The sequence below is a fragment of the Lemur catta genome, chromosome 11, assembly GCF_020740605.2.
Source record: "Lemur catta isolate mLemCat1 chromosome 11, mLemCat1.pri, whole genome shotgun sequence".
In the NCBI taxonomy this organism is placed as follows: Eukaryota; Metazoa; Chordata; class Mammalia; order Primates; family Lemuridae; genus Lemur; species Lemur catta.
The window spans coordinates 4182855-4206786 of NC_059138.1; the positions used below are offsets into that span (position 1 = coordinate 4182855).

General features: G+C 39.7%; 1 protein-coding gene and 1 non-coding gene across 11 annotated transcripts in view; both read left to right on the plus strand.

Annotated features, from left to right (window-relative positions):
* The window catches only part of KMT2C (lysine methyltransferase 2C), a 252561-nt gene that overhangs the window by 21563 nt on the left and 207066 nt on the right, over positions 1-23932 (plus strand). The gene's annotated exons all lie outside the window — the stretch shown is intronic.
* LOC123647889 lies at positions 5330-5456 on the plus strand. The gene has a single exon (XR_006738416.1). It is a non-coding gene; the product is annotated as a U6atac minor spliceosomal RNA (small nuclear RNA).

Genomic DNA, 23932 nt, shown 5'->3' on the forward strand with positions numbered 1-23932 from the left:
GCAATCCTCCTGCCTCAGCCTCCCGAGCCGCTGGGACTACAGGCATGCGCCACCATGCCCGGCTAATTTTTTCTATATATATATTTTTAGCTGTCCATACAGTTTCTTTCTATTTTTAGTAGAGACGGGGTCTTGCTCTTGCTCAGGCTGGTCTCGAACTCGTGAGCTCACACAGTCCGCCCGCCTCGGCCTCCCAAGTGCTAGGATTACAGGCTTGAGCCACCACGCCCGGCCTATTTTATTTTATTTTTAAGAGACAAAATCTCACTGTTACCCAGGCTGGAATGTAGTGGTATAATCCTAGCTCACTGCAGCCTTGAACTCCTGGGCTCAAGGAATCCTCCTGCCTTAACCTCCTGAGTAGCTGTGACTACAGGCACATGCCACTATGCCTGGCTAATCTATTTAACTGGTATTGATGACACTCCCTAAAGATAAAAATGTTGTCATCATATGGAAGCTTAATCATGACGTAATTTGTATTTTGAGAAATAAATTACAGTATGGTTTTAGATGTTTTATTTAAAAAATAGCTTTTGTTTCTAGAGTAGAATATTGTTAAACAAAATGTAAACATCATAAGCCATAATGCTGTAGCAGTCCCCTTCAGCTGTCTTCTCCTTACAAAAAAGAAACCACTACTACCACCACCTCTAACAACAGAAAAAACAGAAATAGAAAACCATTTTTATCTGGTAAAACTAATGGGTTTATTTAAGAATTTCCTGTAATCATTTTCAATGTCTCACTGGAATCTTCTATCATAGGTTAAAATCAGGCATGTTTTTCTTATCTGTATGTTTTGCCCTGCTACCAAGCTTTTTATTTATTTTTTATTTTTATTTTTTGAGACAGAGTCTCACTCGGTTGCCCCAGCTAGAGTGCCATGGCATCAGCCTAGCTCACAGCAACCTCAGACTCCTGGGTTCAAGTAATCCTACTGCTTCAGACTCCTGAGTAGCTGGGACTACAGGCATGTGCCACCATGGCTGGCTAATTTTTTCCTACATATTTTTAGATGTCCAGCTAATTTCTTTCTCTTTTTTGTAGAGGCGGAGTCTCGCTCTTGCTCAGGCTGGTCTCAAACTCGACCTCGAGCAAGCCTCCTGCCTCAGCCTCCCAAGTACCTGGGACTACAGGTACTTGACACCATGCCCAGCAATTTTTTTTTTAAAGCGATGGGGTCTTGCTACATTGCCCAGGCTGGTATTGAACTCCTGGCCTCGAGAGAGATAAATTTTAGAATCCTTTGTTATCTGAAAAAGTGCTCAGTAGCCCTTATTAGCTAGTGACTGGCATTATTTTATTCAAATCCAACTAGGCTGAAAATTATTTTCCATCAGAGCTTTGAAATCATTGCTCCAATATCTTCCAGCGTCCATTGTTGGTAAGGAGAAGTGTGATGCTGCAGTGTGATTTTTGTTCCTTTGTGGGTCATGGATTTTGTCTTTTCATCCATAGAAACTCTTTAAAGGCTTCAGGTTTTTTTTTTTTTGTTTGTTTGTTTGTTTTTTGGTAAACGGAAATTTCTCAAAGATGTCTAGATGTCGTTCTTTTCCATTACGATAAACTAAGGGCTCATGTTCTTCAGTTCTTGGAAATTCTCATTACTTTAATTATCTTTTCTTTGTTTTCTCTATAACTCCTTTTAGTTGAGTTATTGGACTTCCTAAATTAATCCCCCCTTCCACCCCCCAGTCTTTTGTCTTTTTGTTCTGTTTTTGTCCCCCCTGGGCATTTCTTCTACTTAATTTATTTTTAGACCCTTTAATTTTATTTTGGCAGTAATATTTTAAATTTTTGATTCTTCTCCTTCATTCCCTCCCTCTTCCCCAGCACCCGTCTCATTTTAGGGATTTATAATCTTGACTCTCTCTAAAAATGTTAAGGGTTTTCTTTAAAGTTAATGCTTTCCCTCTTACCTGTTTGCCTTATTGTAATTTTTGTTTTTATCTTGGTCTCATTAATATTCTAGTCTTTTTATCAAATATCAAATATCGGGGGATCCTTGGTTATCACTTAGATTTAAGAATTAGTAGAGGAGCTCAGAATGAGCTCTTCGCAGGAATTAATGGCTGGCAGCCTTCACTTTAGGGTGAAGTTGGTCATTATTCTTTTGTATTCTGACATTTAGGAGTTCATTATTTTACCCAAAGTGCTAATTCCTGCATTAGCTTCACTAGTTCTCTCTCCCAGCCCATGTGTTTTTTCTTTAGAGGGAGTTTTCTCCATTTATTTTGTTTCTCAAAAATAATTTTTATTTTTCTTACATTGTTTTCACTACCACTTAAATGGTCTTTCATGCAAGGGGGATAAATGTATATGTTTGGTCTGCTGTTTTGAACCAGAGGATCTCTTTCAGTTCTCACACTGGACTAGACCAAAAAGTAATAAATATTTAGATAATTATCCAATGTTTCAGAATATGTTAGATTGTAGAACTATAATAGGAGCAGTAAGTTGTGTGTGAGGTGTTCTGAGTGTTTAGAAAAGCAGATACCCACTATGTGTGTTAGGCCTTTTACACGATGTGGAGGATTAGAAAAGGTGTTACAGAAAGAGTTATGAACGTAATTTATGCTGGTAAAAATATTCAAAGAGTACAGGAGGGCATAACTTAAAAAGTGAAAGGCCGTCTTCTCCCAATCCACATTTCTGAGATAATTACTTTGTATTTTGGGCCTCAGTATGATGCCTGTAATCCCAGCATTTTGGGAGGCAGGGGTGGGAGGATTGCTTGAGGCCAAGTCTTCGAGAACAGCCTGAGCAACATAGCGAGAGGAGGTCTTGACAGAAAAATAGAAAAATTAGCTGGGTTTGGTGGTGCATGCCTATAGTCCCACCTACTTGGGAGGCAGAGGTGGGAAGATCACTTGAGCCCAGGAGTTTGAGGCTGCAGTGAGGTATGATGATACCACTGCATGCACTCTAGTCTAGCCTGGGCAACAGAGTGAATCTGAAAAAACCAACCAACCCAGAAATAGATCTGAATGATGAGGTGGCATTTTAGGAAGAACACGTTTCATCATAAAGGCTCTAAAACAAGAATGAGTGTGTCATACTCAAGGGACCCTTCTTTCTCCCAAAATAAAAAAGGCTGCTGTAATTGTGCAGTGAGGAGAGCTTAGTAGATCATATTTGAGAGGTCAGCAGGAGCCTGATTATATAGTGCCCTTCATGTCATGGTAAGGAGCTGGGATTTTATCCTCATTGAATAGAAAGCTATTGGAGGATTTTAAACACCAATAAGGCTATTGATGTAATCTTGGCAGATACAGATTAGAGTAAGATGGTGGCAGAGAAGAGAGGTGATCATAAGTGTTTGGAAAGCTACAGTGATAAGATCTGCAGAAGGATTTGCTGAGAGGCATATGGGAGAAAGAAGAATTAAAGTTGTCTTCTAGATTTTTGACTTCAGCAGCTGAGTGGACAATAGTGTCATCTACTTAGCTTAAAGATCCATTCTAGTCAAGAAACAGGTTTTAAAAGAAGGCACCCTAATTCGTTTAACCATTCTCCTGTTGATGGTCATTTACTTGATTTCCAGTTCCATTGTTGTCTTTGTATCAAACATCCATGTACTTGTATATTTGTACATATGGACGTGTTCTGCACGGTAAATTCCTAGATGTAAAGTTTTCTCATCAAAGAATACAGTACCTTAAGTTTTAATGAATACTAAACAATTGCCCTTCAAAAAATGAGGTATTGACTTGGTCTCTCACAACAGAGTATGTCTTTCTCTTGCCAATATCTCACCAACAACATGTGTTGGTGGGAGAGAAAGTAGTCAGGGCATATACTTCTGAAAATGGGAGTGGGAGTTCTAATAGAATTATTTATTTATTTATATTTATTTATTTATTTTTTTGAGACAGAGTCTCTCTCTGTTGCCCAGGCTAGAGTGCCGTGGCGTCAGCCTAGCTCACAGCAACCTCAAACTCCTGGGCTCAAGCGATCCTCCTGCCCTGTCACTTGAATACCTTTTGTCAGTTGTTGTGGGTCAAAACCCAAACACCAACTAAATGGCAGAAAAAGGCACAAGTGGAATAAATAACATGTTGTGGAACACATTCACTTTGGGAGAATGCTCTGCTTATTGGTTAATGTTGTTTATAAGTATGTTGGGTTCTGGTCTCAAAACTGCCTCGGTTCAAATCCTAACCTTACCACTTTGCAGCTATTTGATTTGGGGCTGATTTCTTTTTTTTTTTTAAGCTCAGTTCCCTCAACTTTAAAATGGGATAATAAATTTTGTAGGGCTGTTGTGGGCAATAAATAATGCATATAAAAGTGGCTAGCATGAGAGGAAGCACTTTATCAGAGTCAACTATTTTTTTTATGTTATTGGCCAAAAGTCAACAGTCTTGTTTAGCACTTAAAGCATGGGGAGAAATACAAGTAATAGAATATCATACTCTTAGTGAGTTATTGTACATTTATGTATAAAATTAAAAAAATTCTTATGTTACTAGTGTTTTAGTGAGTTTTTTTTTTTTTTTTTTTTTTTTGAGACAGTCTCATTCTTGTTGCCCTGACTAGAGTGCAGTGGCATCACTGTAGCTCACTGCAACCTCAAATTCCTGAGCTGAAGCAATCCTCCTGCCTCGGCCTCCTGAGTAGCTGGAACTACAGGCATGCACTGCACCGCCCAGTTAATTTTTCTATTTTTTTGTAGAGATGGGGTCTCACTCTTGCTTAGGGTGGCCTCGAACTTCTGAGCTCAAGTGATCTTCCCGCCTTGGCCTCCCAGAGTGCTAGGCTTACAGGCATGAGCTGCCACGCCTGGCCTAGTGAGTCATGTTAAATGAGATATACATGTACCAAACTTTTATATTTTTGCCAAATTTTTAAATTTTTTAAAATTTGTGTGTCTTATAATTGAGTTGAGTACATTTGCCATTAGTTTTTTTGCTACTTGTATTTATTCATTTATGTTTTGCAAACTGCCTGCCTGTGTCCCATATCCAGTGCCTCTCAGCTTCAAATAACAAAAACTTCAATTAAGAATGGCTTAAACAGTAAGTAAAATTTTATTTCACATGACCAGAAGTCCAAATGTAATTTTGTGGCTCAGTGAAATTGTCCTGGACCTAGATGCTTTCACATTTTCCTGCTCATTTATCCTCAGCTTGTTATTGATGATTGTTAGACTAATTCACTTAAATGCTTATTCAGCACTGACAATATACCAGCCAATATTCTGTAAGCATGGGAAATGGAGCAGTAAGCAAAACAAAGTTTTTTGCCCTGATGAAGTGTATATTTTAGTAGGGGTGAGGGAGAAGGCAAACAAATAGGTAAAATTTATAGTATGTCAGAAGATGTTGTGTTGTATGCAAGGAGAGAAGGTTAGCACTCACCTTGACAAGGATGGAAGAGGCTCTCGGGCCTGTACAACACGCATATGGTTAAGGCATTGCCACCTACTTCGTGGCATCTAACCATCGTTTTTTTAAAAAAAAAAGAAGATGTTAAGTATTATGGTGGAGAATGAAGCCATGAAGGGAGTGAGAAGGGCTGTGTTGGGTTATTTTAAATGGGGCCATCAGGGAAGGCCTCAATGAAGTGACATTTGAGTAGAATCTGAAAGGTAGATAGTAATAATGCAAAGGCAGATATGGGGGAAGAGCATTTCAGAAGCAAGGAACAGTGAGTGCAAAAGCCCTGAGGTAGGAATGTGCTTGGCAAGTTCATAGAACTGAAAGGGCCAGTGAGGCAGCAGCTGAGTGATGCAGAAAAAGAGAAGAGCAGGAAGTCAAACCATTGTGAGATCTTTTGGTGTTTCCTGGGTCAATTGAGATACCTGTGGGGACTTTAGCGCCAGAGGAGTGACCTTATCTAAGACCTTGCAAGGCTCCTGCTGGCTGTCATGCTGAGAGGAGAATGAAGGAGATCAAGGTAGGAGGAGGCATGTTGAGAGAATACTGGGAGCAGCCGGGTGGGAGATGGAGCATGAGGGGAGTCGGGAGTTGAGGCTCCGCATCTGTAGAGGTGGAGCTGAAGGGATGTGTTGAGGGATTGGATGTGGGGTATGAGAAAAAGGCAAATCATAGTTTACACCAGGTCCAGTGACCACTGCCAGTAAAGACAAAATGTATTTATTGGTTCTTGCACATCTCTTTTATTTGAAATAAGAACCTTTCCCAGAAGCCCTCAGCAGATTTTTCCTTGGATCCTGTTGGCTATGGCCGGTCATGTGCCCATGTCCTAGGTACAAGTGAGGCTGGGAACACAAGGATCTGTTTCTTTCAGCCATTATAATGGGAGGTGGACTTGGCAGCAAGGAACTAGTGAGACGGAGTAGCTGTTGGCTCGGTAACTCATAGCAACTAATAGTGACTTCTATGTGTTGTTGCCCATTTTTCTTTTAGGTTGGTCATCCTTTTTCTAGTGATTTGTAAATACTCTTTGCATGTTAAGAAAATGAGTACTTGTTATAATAGATTCTAAATATTTCCAAGCCATAAATGAGGTTTTTTACTCTGATTTATTTCTAATTTAGAGATAGAATGAATCTTCTTTCAGAGTTACAAGTAGGGGCTGGTGACTGCAGCGTCCAATGCATAATTTATAGTTTTTCCTACTCTGAGTGCAGGTGTCATTTTAACCTGAAAGCGGACTAGACATTCTCTATAAGACTATCACTGGGACACTATGGGGCTTGTGGGGGAAAAATAAAAAGCCCTATGCCTCAGTACCCTTTTGATCTCTCTCTTGTTACTGGCTTCTAGCACTAAAGATGTTCTGTTTCACCTGAGGCAAATTCTTCAATAAGGCTTCCATTTCAGTTTCAGTCTCATCAATAGTCATTCACTATTGAGCTTCCTTCTCTCCCTCCTTTTCTTCCTTCACTAACAAGGCTGATAACTGGTTTATTATGTAACAAATAATTCTTGTTTTATTATATTTATTGTTTATCCTTCAGTCTCATTGATGGGAGGCAATGTAAGTTTAAATTTTTAAATGTAGGCTTTCTTATTAAACAGCAGAGTTTCTGAGCCTCAGCTCTACCACACTGTGTGTCCTGGACTACTTTATCACATGACTCCATTCATGTTGTGCCGGGAGGGCACTCACATAAAATGCAATGAAATTGTGATTCCTGGAGTTGTACAATTTGGTGGTTCTGATGTGACTTTAGGCAGGTTCATTAAACCATGAACTTTCAATTGAGATAATGCATGTGGAATGCTAAGCACAGTGCCTTTAAGAACAGTTCCACAGCTCTTCATTTTTACCTTTGACCAAGGGTTGATTACTAATAACTAGGTGAGTTATAAATGAGGGTGTAGGGTCATTGTGAAGTAGATGTGAAATAGTATAGAAGTTTATCTAAAAAGCTGTTATCTTCCCCCTTTAAACTGTGCATTTCATTGTTCAAGAAGAAATTGTGACGATATGAGTTCAGGTCATTTCCACAGTCATATGGGTGCTCTGAGGCCTTTCCAATTCTCAGTCCTGCTGTAGAAGGATAGGGCTGTTGGGGCTGAGGGAGCATAGTCGTGTTATCAACACCACAAGGGGGCTTTGGCCTAGGTCCAGTTGTGTGCTGCACAAAGATGCAATTATTGAGATGAGAATTGCCAAGGAAGAAAGGAATTTTTTTAATAGAAAAGAATGGGAGAAGCTGCCTCAAATCTCTCTCTGACTAATGGAGGTCATGGGCTTTTGAAGGAGGGGCCAGGTGCTTTAGGGCAGGTTGTCATGCACTAGGGGCTGTATGCATTGGGGTAGGTTTGGGGGATGTCAGGAAGTTTGCCCAGGGCCCTTCAGAATCTCTACTCCTTTGTCTTCTAGAAATTCTGTCATTTTTGGGAAACAACTCTGAAAGGCCATCAAGCCCTACTGGCCTGAGAATCTAAAACATGAGAGAGAGAGAGGATTATAAAAACCACGTAGAGGTCATTGAAATTTGTTCATAGAGCTAATTACAGATAGGTGAGATAGTTACTTTGTTTTTTTTTTTTTTGAGACATAGTCTCACTCTGTTGTCAGGCTGGAGTGCAATGGCATCATCATTGCTCGTTGCAACTCCAAACTCCAGGCCTTAAGTGATCTTCCTGCCTCAGCCTCCTGAGTAGCTGGTACTTACAGGCATGTGCTACCATCCTCAGCTAATTTTTAAAAAAATGTTTTGTAGAGATGGGGTCTAACTATATTGCCCAGGCTGTTCGTGAACTCCTGGCCTAGAAGCAATCCTTCCCCGTTGGCCTCCCAAAATACTGGGATTATAGGCCTGAGCTACTAAGCCTGGCCTTTTTAAAGTTTTTTTGGTTTTTTTTTAATTTTTTTTTTTTTAATGTTGAGTAGCCTGAGGAGGAGGAGGAGGAGGAGGAGGGTTTGGTCTTGCTGTTTCAGGGGTGGCAGAGGTGTAAGAGGTAGAAGAGATGAAAGAGGAGGCAGGAGAGGTAGGCACACTCAGTGTAACTTTTATTGAAAAACATCCGTGTATAAGTGGACCCAGGCAGTTTAAACCCATTTTGTTCAAGGGCCAACTGTACTTCATCTCTGCTATTGAATTGTACATACATACTGTCACTGTTTATCTGCCACTTGATACACATTTTATAATTTTTAACCTTCTGAATATTTTACTGCAACGTCAATCTTACACCCAACCTCAGAGTTGCTGTCTTTCCTTCTGATTTCCTGTTCCTTATCATGAAGTGTCACACTTCTTGGTGAGACACATTTTGCTCAGAGTTAGGTTTGTTACCGAAGGTTCTGCACTTGTTCCTGAGGCCACATCAGAAGAACAAGGACAAGTCTGAAGTTTTTAAATACAGACCAGCATAAAGAAGAAAATGAAAATGTCCATAATCCCACCATTCACATAACCCCTGCTGGTTTAAAAAATTCCATGTAAATGATTAGGAAATTTTAATGCTATAAACGAGAAGCTTCTTCTGTTAGTTTGCTTGGGCTGTCATAATAAGATACTACAGACTGGGTGGCTTAAATTAAATAACAAATTTATTTTCTGACATGAATTTTGTTGGGGGGGGGCAGGCAGAGACACAATTCAGTTCATAACCACTTTACCCATATAACCACTAGTAATTTTTATTTATGTGTTTCCAGAAAAATTTCTGGTCCATGTATTTGTGGGCATAGGAATTTATAAGATTAGGAACAATTAAAATTAGTTTCTTTAGACTTGCTGTAAACAGTACACATAATAGAAAAAAATTACTGTAGGAGTGTGCCAGGTTGGGGGAATGAATTTATATGGAACCAAACATCATGATACATATATATATAAAAATGTATGTGTATGTATATGTAATGTAAATACCAATATATTAGAGCCTCTGTAATATAAAGTTGATAAGTGTCATATTTACCTTAATTCCTTGATGTGGTACAGCTTTTTTTTGGGTCAATCTGTGAATTTGGTTTATTCATCTAATATTTATTCATTGAGTGCCTACTACTATGTCAGGTATTCCGCTAGGTATTAGAAGTATACAGAATGGTGAGATGAGATCCTTGCCCTTAAATCCTAAAGTTGGGTGAGGAGACAGGGGTGGGTATATGAAAGATATATACATACATTCATTCTCTCTGTCTCTCTGTCTCTCTCTCTCTCTCTCTCTCTCCCCCCTGGGCTCTGAATTGGAGCCCATTATCCCTGAGGCTTAGATGAAGCCTTCCTGAAAGAGGTGACATCTAAGCTTGTAAGGACTTTCCAAAAAGTATTTTAGGCAGAAGGAATAGCACATACAAAGACAAAGAATTTTGAAAGGGATGATAAACGGTTAAATATGACAAAAGTATAGGAGGTATGGTAGTGACAGCAGGTGAGACTGAACTGGTTGGCGTAGGTTTCATCATGAAGGGTGTTATACTCTGTTAAGTTTGTATTTCTGTCTTTAAGGCTTTGGAGTATGTAACCACTGAAGGATAAAAGAAGGGGGGTGATATCAAATATCAAAATATCTGTCTGGAATTAGTATGGAGGGTATAAATGGAGGGAGATTGGAAGTAGTTGGGTCGACAGGTTAGAGAACATTGGGTCCCTGAAATAAGACAGTTTGGGGGATGATGCAGAGGCTACACATTGAAAAGAGATTTCAGAGACGGGATTAGTAGGAGTTATATAGGAAGAGGTAGAAAACAGATGATTGAAGTTTCTAGGTGGTTGATGATAGATTCAGTTTTGGATCTTTCGAGTTCAGAGTTGGCTGTATTATATTCAGGTGGAGATAGTCACTTGGTATTTGGATATGTGGATGGTGGGTGTGAACTAGACAGCTGAGAATCAGTATAAAGATGGAAGTTGGGGGAAGAAGACTGTGTCTAGTGAAAAGACAGGTTGAGAACTCTCTTCCAGGGAGCATTAGTATTTTCAAGGACGATCAGAAGGAAACACTGTAAAGGAGACTGAGAGGAATAGCCAGAGAAACCAGGAGATGGAGGTTTCTAGTGGTAACTTGTGTAATGTACAGAGTCAGTGCTAGAGACAGCTGTGAAGGAAAAGACAATTTCTAAAGTGTGTGATAGATTTGACTGTCCAACATCAGTGAAATATATTGGGTTTGTTAACCAGATTCCAGGAGGTGAATTGAAGATAAGAAAAGGTATAGATATAAATGATAGGTTAGACTTTCTAAAGAAGTTTGGCTCTGAAGGTAAAGTACAACATACGATGCCTAGAGAGGAAGGAAGCAGGGTTCAGGAATTATGGACCTTTAGAAGTAGATAAAGCTGTGGCTTAATTTATAGATTTATGGGAATGTGGGACAGTGGCAGGAATGGTGGTGGTGGTGGTGAGAGAGAAGTTAAAGATAAACAAGAAAGAGAGGACATTTTGGAATAAGGGGTTGGGATGGGATCTAGTGCACAGGTGGAAGGATGGAAGAGCATGCTGCTGGCAAGTACAGAAGCACATGTCAGGATGAATACCACCATATTGTAAGTCCTTTGCTTTAAAAATGATGCTGCTGTGAATATTTTGGTGTTTTGTTATTTTTTTTTCTTTCTCCCTATCGAAAAATGATTTTCTTGGATAATCTCTTGAGTAGTGTGAGTTGGAAAATATATCCAGGTATCAGTAATGACATGTTTTGTCCCACGTTCAATTACCCTTATGTAGGAAATGGTGAGTGAGTGAATCTGCTTCTTAGCATTGGGTCACTTTTCTGATGATGGGGAAAGGGATCTAGCATTCTGAGTTGGACTGTAACACTGGGAAGAAGGTAGTTGTACAAGATTCCTTGTACTACTGCCATAACAAAGTACCACAGCTGGCTGACTTAAAACGCCAGAAATTTAAACTCTCACAGTTCTGGAGGCTAGAAATCAGAAATCAAGATGTTGGCAAAGTTGGTTCCTTATGGTGGTTCTGAATGAGAATCAGAATGAGAATCCATCTCCTGTCTTCTCACTTCTGGTTGCTGGTAGTCCTTGGGGATCCTTGGCTCGTAGCTGGGTCACTACAGTTCCTGCCCTTCTCCCTGGGTCCAAATTTCCCTCTAATAAGGATACCAGTCATTGGATTTAGGGGTCATTCTATTTCAGTATTCCAGCATGATTGCATTGTAACTTGATTGTGTCATCAAATACCCTATTTGCAAATAAGATCACATTTCTCAAGTTCTGGATGGATGTGAATTTTGGGGAGACACCATTGAACCCAGTACAGTAGTTTTAGAATATAAGTAAATTTCCTGTATTAGCTAAAGTTACATAAAAAGTTTTACTAATGGAATTGTTAAAACAGACCCATTAGAATTGTTTTAACCCATTTAGGGCTTAAATCTCTGTGATTCAAAGTTCTTAGTAATTTTTAAAATTGTAACACAACTCAGATGAAAGTGGCATTTGGTGAAATTATAATTCAGTTTCAGGTGAAATTCAAATGGAATCCTGTTTATAGATTCATAAGTCTGAATTATAAATTAAAATGTCCCTGATAATATTATTATTATTATTATTATGAACAGGGTCTCCCTCTGTTGCCTGGGCTAGAGTGCAGTGGCATAATCCTAGCTCACTGCAACCTCATACTCCTGGGCTCAAGCGATCCTCCTGCCTCAGTCTCCCAAGTAGCTGGGACTACCGGTGTGTGCCACCATGCAGGGCTAAAGTTTTCCTTTTTCTTTTTTTTGAGACAAAGTCTCCCTCTGTCATACAGGCTAGAGTGCCATGGTGTCAGCCTAGCTCACAGCAACCTCAAACTCCTGGATTCAAGCTATCCTCCTGCCTTGGCTTCCCAGAGTGCTAGGATTACAGGTGTGAGCCACCACACCCAGCCATGTACATCGTATTTTTAAAATCTTATTCTAATATGTCTCTTGTCTATTGTAAGACCACATTTAACCTTTTGGGGACCTATTTATATCTTTCTACTTTAACACTATTCTGTGGTTATTCTTATGGCAGATTAAAGTGATATTTCTAGGAATATTTAGCAAAATTCTGTATTAAACTGTCCACTATAAGTGAGAAGTCTTGGTTCCATTTATTGGTCTTAAGATTTTGGAGGACACTTACGATCCTGAGCTCTGTATTGAGGCAGTGCTGGTTCAGAGCTTGGCTATACTACCTTTTTTTTTTTTTTTTTTGAGACAGAGTCTCCCTCTGTTGCCTAGAGTGCCGTGGCATCAGCCTAGCTCACAGCAACCTCAAACTCCTGGGCTCAAGCGATCCTCCTGCCTCAGCCTCCTGAGTAGCTGGAACTACAGGCATGTGCCACCATGTCCAGCTAATTGTTTCTCTATATTTTTAGTTGTCCAGATAATTTCTTTCTATTTTTAGTAGAGACGGGGTCTCGCTCTTGCTCCTGCTGGTCTCGAACTCCTGAGCGTAAACGATCCACCCACCTCAGCCTCCCATTGGCTATACTATTAAATAACTATGACACCTCTGTGCTTCAATTTCCCCATGAACAAAATGGGAGTAATGGTGGTTGTGTGAGTCCATGAGAAGTAGTCTTTTCAAATTATGCTGGCTGAACTCTCAGGGGCTTGACAAAATAACAGTTTAGTCATACTGGAGCTCAGACTAGTCTGTTCTCTGCTGTCTTCAGACTTCTACGGTGGTCCCAGGCATTGATGTCCACTTGGCAGTTGGGGGAGAGAAGAGATGAGGGGTTGCATGGAAGAGTTTGGAACAAGGCCTGGAAGTAGTAAAGAGGTTTCCTTCCCTTTTGCCCACACTTCAGTGTCCAGAACTCAGTCTTGTGGAAGGGAGACTGGGAAATGAAGTTTAACTCTATGCCCAGGAGGAAAGGGAAATGCTTTGTGAATATTAGCCAGCCTTTGCCATGGTACTGTCAGCACAATGCCTGGAAGGTGATTCTAAAGTCATTAAGCAAGTCACTTCACCTCTCAGGGTTTGTGTTTCTTTTTATTTCTTTTTAAGACTGTGAAAGTGGGGGAGTGAGGAGCGGGGTTCAGTTTCTCTGTTTGTTATTTTTTTGGTGGTTTTTTTTTTTTTTTTTGGAGACACAGTCTCACTCTGTCGCCTTGGGTAGAATGCAGTGGCATCATGATAGCTCACTGCAGCCTCCAACTCCTGGGCTCAAGTGATCCTCAGCCTCAGCCTCCCGAGTAGTTGAGAATACAGGAGAGTGCTGGTTAATTTTTCTATTTTTAGTAGAGCGGGGTCTCAGTCTTGCTCAGGCTAGTCTCAAACTCCTGGGCTCCTGCCTTGGCCTCCCAGAGTGCTAGGATTACAGGTGTGAGCCTTTGGGCCTGGCTGGGGTTTTGTGTTTCTGTTTATAAATTGGGGAGGGTGATGATAAGGAGGAAAACTTCTATGAAGCACTGTTTTAGGAGAACAGTATATTTTCACTGTTAACTCATTTAATTCTTACAGAAGTCCTCTGAAGTAGAGATTATTTTGTCCTTTTTTTCTTTTTTAACATATGAGTAAACTAAGGCTCAGAGCAAATCAGGGAGCCAGCGTTTGAACCCAGGCTTCACTACAGGGTCTGTCCTTTAATACTCTGCTGAAAGTGCTGTGTGAAGACATCTTCACCTGAGTCTTTGCACTCTTTTGTATCCTAAATCGTGCTTCTGGTGGTGTCTTTTCTTCCACAAAGGTCTTCTTTTTTTTTTTTTTTTTTGAGACAGAGTCTCACTCTGTTGCTGGGGCTAGAGTGCCCTGGTGTCATCCTAGCTCACAGCAACCTCAAACTCCTGGGCTCAAGCCATCCTCCTGCCTCCCGAGTAGCTGGGACTACAGGCATGCACCACCATGCCCGGCTAATTTTTTTTTCTATATATATTTTAGTTGGCCAGATAATTTCTTTCTATTTTTAGTAGAGACAGGGTCTCGGTCTTGCTCAGGCTGGTCTCGAACTCCCGACCTCGAGCGATCCACCCGCCTCGGCCCCCAGAGTGCTAGGATTACAGGCGTGAGCCACCGCGCCGGCCAGTAAAGATCTTTGTGCTAAAATAATTTCTTTCAGGTTGTTGCTATCTCACCTGTGATCTTTTTTCCCCTCCTTCCACTTACCCCAGCATTCAGTAGATTTTTATAGTCACTCTTTTTCCGTTTCTACCCTTTAATTAAAAACTTTCCATCATAGAAAATTTGCCCCTCTACAAATGTGTAGAGAATAGTATAATGAACCCCTAAGTACCATCATTTCAATTAACCACTTATCAACATATATCCCATCTTGTTTCATTTTTTACTGTTACCCACTTGTGTTATTTTGGAGCAAATTTCAGGCATAATATAATTTCACTTATAAATATTCGAGAATATAGTTCTAAAAAGTAAAGGCTTTGAAAGAAAACCTAATATCACCATCATACCTCAAAATAATCAACAGTTAAATCCATAATATCAATATTCAATGTACAGACAAACAATTGTCTGAATTTCTTTTAATAGTTTGAATCAGGATCTGAATAAGGCCGACGTTATGATTACGTCTCTTTTAATCTGTAGGTTACCATTTATTCTTGGAATTTATTTGTTAAAGAAATGGGTTATTTGCCCTGCAGAATTTCCCATAGTCTGGGTTTTGCTGATTGTATCCTGAGGTTTAACATCAGGTTTATCCTGATGTTTTTTTGTTCTCTGTATTTCCTAAAGAGTAGTTGGAACCAGAGGCTTGCTTAGATTCAGGGTTAGTTTTATTGTACATGATCGCTTCTCATGCTGTGGCACCTCTGTTAGCAGTAGGCACCCAGTACCTTCTGTCTGTTTTTGTGATACTAGCAGCTGTTGCTGACCAATGCCTAGATCTGTTGATTCATTAAGGGTTGTGAAATGATCATGCTCCTATTTTGTTAATTATTTCATTTTATTAGCTGGAATACTTTTTATAAAGAGAAAAATTCCTGTCATATTTGGTTGCCCCACGTAACCATTTATATGGGAAAGGCAGAATAAATGTTTGGTTCTTTGTTTTTCTTTACCCATTTTCAGTGTAATCACTTGGTTCACTAGCATTTTCCAGGTGTGATTAATAAGTTATTAAAATTCTTATTTTCACTACGCAGGAAAGTATCTGCAAATACATAAAGACGGATCCTTTCAAGGAGTCACTGGCTAGACCAATGCAGTGTGGTGCTGGCAGTATCGTGCACACATGGGGAGCACATAGCAGAGGCACTTAGCTTGAAGGTCAGGAAAGGGCTCTGGAGTTGATCTTGGGCTGAGTTTTGAAGGTTGGCTAGTAGTTTGCTACTGGTGGAGGTAGAGGTTACTTTCCAGGCAGAGGGAGCAGCATGTGCAAAGGGCTCTGAGAGATGAGTGAGTTCGTAACTGAAGAAATTCGGTATGATGAGAAGTCAGTGAGCTTGGTACAAGAGAGTCAATAGATGAGGCTGTAGAGCCAGTGTGAGTATTAAGTCAGTGTAATGAATAGTTTTGATTTAACTCTGAAGGCTTTGGAAAGACATTGAAAGGTTTTATCCAAGTGAATGACATAAGATACAAACCATGAAGCTCCTCTGTCAGCATTGAGGAAAAGGACTATTGGTGCCCCTTTTCTGAACAACTAACTTGTACTGATTTGCTTTTCATTCTTGGTATCACTCCCCATTCTTCTCTCCGCCATCTCCACTTACACACACACACATAGTGTCTCCCTCTCGGATCTCCTTCTTGAGTCTATTTCTTATTCTTTTCAGAACTTGGGCAACTGGCAAGATTAGAAAGGAGACCAACCTAAAAAGTGATTGATCGTTAGAAGCTGCTACTGCTGTCCTGGCAGCATAGTTTTTCACATCATAGTAATAGGAGCAGTGACAATGATGAGTGTAGATAACTAATGAGCATAGCTATAGTAGTGCCAGGCCCCATTCTCAGAATGCGTTATTGTGAGAACCCTCCAAGGTATGCTCTGTTATGCCCATTATACAGATGAGGCAAACATGGCAGGGAGAAGTGACATGACGAAGGTTGTATTTTCCTAGTAAGAAGCAGAGGTGGGATTGACCCTAAGCTCTCTGCCTCTGGATTTCATGCTCATGACATTCTGCTACATTGCCTTTTTGGTTTTATGACACCTTTCACATCTAAGTCTATGCTTTGTGCCCAACACACACAAACTAGTCCCCAAGGCATATGTTATATAATCCCTCCCTGCCAAGAGGTTCCAGGCCTCCTGTCCTTGCCCTTAGCCTTCTTATTAGTCTTTCCTAGGGTTTCTTGGTCCAGAAGCTGCCTAGCTTATGTCCAAGTGAGAATCCCCAGTGTAGTTATTGATAAATACTACTTGATTAATGGAAAGTACAAAGATGTTCTAGCATTCCTACTAAAAATGTTTTTCCCACAGCAAACTTAAGGTTGCTTAGGTTTTGTAAGATTGCCATTCAGCTGTAAATAGGCCTTAAATATGTTTATTATATCAGAAAATTTAATATAGCTAAATTATAAATATTCATCAGTGAAAATATTTTGCCCTACCATTTTAAGATTACAAAGACTTAGGGGTATATTTTATTTACACACAAAGTTATGTATGTGTATATACATGTGCAGAAAACAAAAATAGAAAAAATATATTAAGTAAGGTATGTGGAATCATGTTTGTATTTTTTCACTTAGGCAAGATAGTCACAAAAAGATTTTGCATGTCAATAGATATAATACTATAGTATTTTAGTAACTGCAGAGTATTATATTGCTTAAGTAAATGATTCATCTATCTGAATAGTCTTTTCTTGTTGGATAAGGATGTTCCCCCCCCCCCCCCCCCCGCTCAATCTTTAAGAGTTAAAAACAATGCAAAGATGAATATTTTTATAGCTAAACCTTTGTACCCTTTATTGTTTAGTTTTATTGTTTACTCATTATAAATTCCTAAGTTGAATTCCTAAGCCAAAAGGTATATAGATTCTAAAAACTTTTAAATTGGCAAATATTACCATAGGATAATTGTACCAATTTATACTCTCACCAATAATATCTGAATGTATCTGTTTACCTATCTATTCCTTGCAAATTCTGGGAATTGTGGTTTTTTAAACATTTCAATAGATTTAGGGGGGTACAAGTGTTTTTTGTTACATGGATGACTAGTATAATGCTGAATTGTGAGCTTTTCCCGTGCCCGTCACCAGAATAGTGTACATTGTACCTGACAGTTAGATTTTTATCCCCTGCTCTTCTCCCCATCTCCCCGCTTCATAGTTTCCAATGTTCATTATACCACTTTATGGCCATGTATTTCCCTCGTTTAGCTTCCACTTATAAGTGAGAACACGTGGTGTTTGTTTTTCCATTCCTGAGATACTTCACTTAGGATAATGGTCCTCAGTTCCATGTAAGTTGCTGCAGTAGTGCTCCATGGTATGTATATACACACAACCACAGTTTCTTTATCCACCAGGCACTTAGGTTGATTTTTTGTATCTTTGCAGTTGTGAATTGTGCTGTGATGAACGTTTGTGTGCAGTTGTCCTTTTTAATAAGATGACTTCTTTTCCTTTGGGTAGATACCGAGTAGTGGGATTCCTGGATCGAATGGTAGGTCTACTTTTATTTCTTTGAGGAATCTCTGTAATGTTTTGCAGAATTGTGATTTTAACAGAATCTTTCAAAAAGCATTGAAGATTGGCCTGGAAATATAAACACCCCCTTCTTCCACATTCATCTTACAAGTGAATTGATCATAATTTTAGCTTTCTGAGTATATATAAAAGAGAACTCATAAAATTGAGATGACATGTTCATTGCCAAATAAATAAAATGGCCCGAGAACCACAGACATCGCATGGGGTAAGGGTGGGGCAGGTGGTGGTGGCAGAGATGGCCTGTTAGGGTGTTGTGGAAAGTATTTCGGAAGATGGTAGATTTGAAGGGTGAGATAGGTTCGGAGGGTGAAGAGGCAAATAGGGGGTCTTCTAAATAAGGACAGTGGCATGAGCCAGGGGGGTTATCTTTCACATTTAAGGAACTGTGGTTGGATCAGGTTTCTCTGTAAATCGATCCCTTATTGCTATTCTGCGTTGAAAGCATATCTTTTTTCTCCATGAAGCCTGGGTGGCTTTTGATTTCTCTGAGCAGGAAGGGTTGTTTGTGTGTTTCAGAATAAGTAATTTTGCTTTTTAAAAAAAGAAAAAGAAAAAAAGAAAAGGCTATTCCTGAGGGGAGCTGTAGGAGAAGAGTCGGGAAGGTGAATTGTGGCGAGTTGTTGAAAAAAGGCCTTGGATGGCAACTTTAGGAATTGGGTTCTTATTCTTGCTCAAAAATCCCTAAGGTTGCACCTGGCATTCTAAAAGTTATAAATATAGGTTATACATTTTTTAAAACTAAACTTCAAGATTCATGATACTTTAGTTCTGCTTGCCAAATTATTAAAATGTTGTACATTTTAAAAGATATTTTAAAGCCTCTGTTGTAAAATAGAAATAGGAGAAAATGGAGCTAACATTTTTTAACAGTTACTATGAAAGAGGAAATAAAAATGTGCTGCTCTAGGCTGGGTGTGGTGGCTCACACTTATAACCCTAGCACTCTGGGAGGTGGAGCTGGAAGGATCGCTTGAGCTCAGGAGTTGGAGACCAGCCTGAGCAGTGAGACCTCTGTCTCTACTAAAAATAGAAAAAATTAGCTGGGTGTGGTGGCACGCACCTGTAGTCCCAGCTACTTGAGAGGCTGAGGCAGGAGAATCACTTGAGCCCAGGAGTTTGGGCTTGCTGTGAGGTAGGCTGGCTGACGTCATGGCACTCTAGCCTAGTTGACAGCAAGACTCTGTCTCCCAAAAAAAAAAAAAAATGCTCTAGAGCAGGGTCTCTCAACCTTGGCACTATTGACATTTTGGGCTAGTAAATTCCTGTTGTTGGGAACATTGTCCTGTGCATTGTAGGATGTTTAGCAGCATTCCTGGCCTCTACCCACTAGATATGATAGTACCCCTTTACCCCCCAACTGTGACAACCAAAAATGCCTTTAGACATTACCAAATGTCCCCTGGGAGGCAAAAATTACTCCTTCTCCCCAGTTGAGAGCCACTGTTCTAGAGTACAGATTCACTACCGTTAAATAAACATTATTGTCATGCTTAGAACAGTGCCCAGCACACAGCCAGGACTCAAATATTTGTTGAATAAATGAATAGTCAGATTTTGGCTGTAAATTAAAAACAGAACAAAACTTGGTGACTGACTAAGCAAGTTGCTTTACAACAGAATGAGATGTCCATTGAATAGCTCTTTCAGATCTCATTTTCTAATCTGGATTATTAAACTGATGAGGATATTTTTTCCTAGCACATAACTGATCCTGATGTTTTGTTGCTGTAAAACTTTCAGAGCCTCTCTGTTGAATTATATTCCAATTTCTTAGCTTGGGATTCAAGTCCTTTCCATATATTGGGTCTGTCTTACCTCTCAACACTTCCATTTGTTCCCTTCTGAACATGGTTGAATTTTACCTTCGCCTCTACCTGCCCAAGCCGTTCTTGATACTCCTCCTCCATTTTTCCACTCTCATCCCTTTCCCATTTTCCAGTTTGAAATCTTATCTGTCCGTGTTGGTGAAGGTTTTTTTTGGCTTTATATTTATTTATTCTTTTTATTTAAAATTTTGTTTTTAATTGACATAATTATATACATTTATGGCGTGCAATGTGAAATATACATTGTGGATTGATTATGTCAAGCTAGTTACGATATCCATCACTTCACAGACTTGTAGTAAGAACATTTAAAATATGTTCTTTTTTTACTCCACTGGGTTGGAGGGATTAAAAAAAAGAATAAAATATGTTCTTTTAGCAACTTTGAAATATATAATACATTATTATTAGCTGTAGTCACCGTGCTGTACAATAGATCTCAAAAATTTATTTCTCCTGTCTAACTGAAACTTACTTTCTTTTCTTTTCTTTTTTTTTTTCATTTGAATTGTATTAGGTATTATGAAACTTTCTTTGTACCCTTTGATCAATGTCTCCTCATCTCCCCAGGCCCCTTCCCTCTTTCCAGACTCTGATAACCACCACTCTACTTCTATAAGTTTGACTTTTTTAGATTCCTCATATTTGTGAGATCATGCAATATTTGTCTTTCTGTGCCTGGCTTATTTCACCTGCCGTAATATCTTCCAGGTTTATCCATGTTGTTGCAAGTCACAGAATTTCCATAGTTTGAAAGGCTAAATGGTATTTCAGTGTGTAATACCATGTTTCCTTTATCCATACTTGGGTGGTTATTATGAGTTATGCTGCAATGAATATAGAAGTGCAGATATGTCTTTGACATATTGACTTTAATTTTTTTTTGTATTTAGCAGTTGTGGGATTGCTAGATAATATGGTAATTCAATTTTTAGTATTGTGAGAAGCCTTCATACTATTCTCCATAATGTCTGTACTAATTTAGATTCCCACCAACAATATACAATAGTTCTCTTTTCTCCACATTTTTGCTAACACTTGTTATCTTTCAGGCCCCCCCCCCCCGCCCCAGGGTCTCACTCTGTCACCCAGGCTGGAGTGCAGTGGCACTCACTGCAGCCGCCAGCTCCTAGGCTCATCAGGCGATCCTCCTGCCTCGGTAGCTAGGACTGTAGGCGCACGCCACTACACTTGGCTAATTTTTTTGGTTTTTTGTTTTTGGTAGAGACAGGGTCTCTCTGTGTTGCCTAGGCTGATCTTGAACTCCTGGCCTCAAGAGATCCTCCTGCCTCAGCTTACCCAAAGTGCTGGGGTTACAGGCAGGGGATACCACACCTTGCTGGCCTTTTTGATAATAGCCATTCTAACAGGTATGAGTTGATATCTCATTGTGATTTTAGTTTGCCTTTCTCTGATGATTAGTGATATTGAGCATTTTTTCATAAACTTATTGAGCATTTGTATGTCTACTTATGAGAAATGTCTATTTCTCTCTTGTATAAAAGTAGAGAGACTTATATTGAAACCCCCATGTTACCATCACCCAATTTCAGTGGTTACCCACTTATGGTCAGTCAGTCATGTTTCATTTCATTTGCCTTTCCTCCCCTCCCTTCCCTTTCTATGTTTAAAAAAATGTACTTTTATACATTTTTAAGTTCCATTATAAAAAGTTTTTAAAAACTACTTTACTGTCTGATCATAATATTTAACATAGTGTCATAGAATCTTGACATTAGTAGGACTTGTGCAACTTGTTACTTAATGAATAAATTCCTCCTAACGTCTCAGACCAGACATCCAGCTTCCCATTAAAAAACTGGCTTTGACAATTCCTTAAAATAAGATGAAGTTTTGCCTCATCAATTGATTCTTCTTTCATGAAAGATTACTTTGTAGCATGTGATGCTGTTTGATAGCATTTTACCCAGAGTAGAACTTCTTTCAAAATTGGGTCCTCTCAAACCCTGCCACTGGTTTATCAACTAAGTTTATGAAATATTCTGAATCCTTTGTTGTCATTTCTTTTTTTTTTTTTTTTTTCTTGAGACAGAGTCTCACTTTGTTGCCCGGGCTAGAGTGAGTGCCGTGGCATCAGCCTAGCTCACAGCAACCTCAGACTCCTGGGCTTAAGCGATCCTACTGCCTCAGCCTCCCGAGTAGCTGGGACTACAGGCATGAGCCACCATGCCCGGCTAATTTTTTTGTATATATATTTTTAGTTGGCCAGATAATTTCTTTCTATTTTTAGTAGAGACGGGGTCTCACTCTTGCTCAGGCTGGTCTCGAACTCCTGACCTCGAGCGATCCACCCGCCTCGGCCTCCCAGAGCTAGGATTACAGGCGTGAGCCACCGCGCCCGGCCCTTTGTTGTCATTTCAACAATGTCCATGGCATCTTCTCCAGGAGTGGATTCCATCTCAAGAAACCACTTTCTTTGTGCATCTATAAGAAGCAAGTCTTCCTCTGTTCAAATTTTGTCATGAGATTACAGCAATTCCATCACATTTTCAGTCTCTCCCTCTAATTCTAGTTCTCTTGGTGTTTCCACCACATCTGCAGTTCCATCCTCCACTGAAATCTTGAACCCTTCAGAGTCATCAGTGAGGGTTAGAATGAACTTCTTCCAAACTCCTGTTAATGTTGATAATTTGACCTCCTTCCACGCACCATGAATGTTCTTCTTCTTCTTCTTCTTTTTATTTTTTAAGGAAAACAAGTAGATATTGTTTTGTTTTTGGAATATACCATGTGTTTTCATATATATATTTAAATTTCACAATATTATGTGTATACAAATGTTTTGGTTACATAAATTGCTTTTGTACCATTTCAGTCATAGTTTGGGTGTGCGCATCCCCCAGATAGTGGTCATTGTACCTGTTAGGTGTGAATATACCCATCCCTGCCCCCCATGAATGTTCTGAATGACATCTAGAATGGTGAATCCATTCCAGAAGGTTTTCAGTTTTACATTGCCTAGATCCATCAGAGGAATCACTATCTATAGCAGCTATGGCCTTACAAAATGTATTTCCTAAATAATAAAACTTGAAAGTTAAAATTACTCCTTGACCCATGGACTACAGGATGGATGTTGTGTTGGCAGGCTTGAAAACAATATTAATCTTGTACTTCCCCGATCAGAGCTCTTAGGTGACTAGGTGCATTTTCTTTTTTCTTTTTTTTTTTGAGACAGTTTTGCCCTGTTGCCTGGGCTAGAGTGCCATGGCATCAGTCTAGCTCATAGCAACCTCAAACTCCTGGGGTCAAGCAATCCTACTGCCTCAGCTTCCCAAGTAGCTGGGGCTACAGGCATGTGCCACCATGCCTGGCTAATTTTTTCTATATATTTTTAGTTGTCCAGCTAATTTCTTTCTATTTTTAGTAGAGATGGGGTCTCGCTCTTGATCAGGCTGGTCTCAAACTCCTGACCTCGAGTGATCCTCCTGTCTCGGCCTCCCAGAGTGCTAGGATTACAGGTGTGAGGTGAGCGACCGCGCCTGGCCAAGGTGCATTTTCAATGAGCATTAATATTTTGAAAGGAATCCTTTTCTGAGCAGTGTGTCTCAACACTGGGCTTAAAATGTTTGGTAAATCATGCTATTAACAAATGTGCTGTCATTGGGCTTTGTTATTTCATTTCTATAACACAAGCAAATTAGATTTACCATAATTCTTAAGGGTCCTAGGATCTTTGGAATGGTAAATGAGTATTGGCTTCAACTTAGAAGTCACCGGCTGCATTAGCTTCTGACAGGATAGTCAGCCTGTGTCCTTTGAAGCTTTGAAGCTGAACATTGACTTCTCTTGAGCTATGAAAGTCCTAGATGGCATCTTCTTCCAATAGAAGACTGTTGAGTCTACACTGAAAATTTGTTGCTTAAGTGTAGCCATCTTCATTAATGCTCAAAGCTAGATCTTCTGGATAACTTGCTGCAGCTTCTACACCAACACTTACGTGCTGCTTCACCCTGCACTTTTATGTTAATGGAGAGGGTGTCTTTCCTTAAGCCTCATGAACCAACTTTTCTTGTGCAGTTTTCCCACCTCTCAGCCTTCATAGAATTGAACAGTTAGGGCCTTGGTCTGGATTAGGTTTTGGCTTAAGGGAATGTTGTG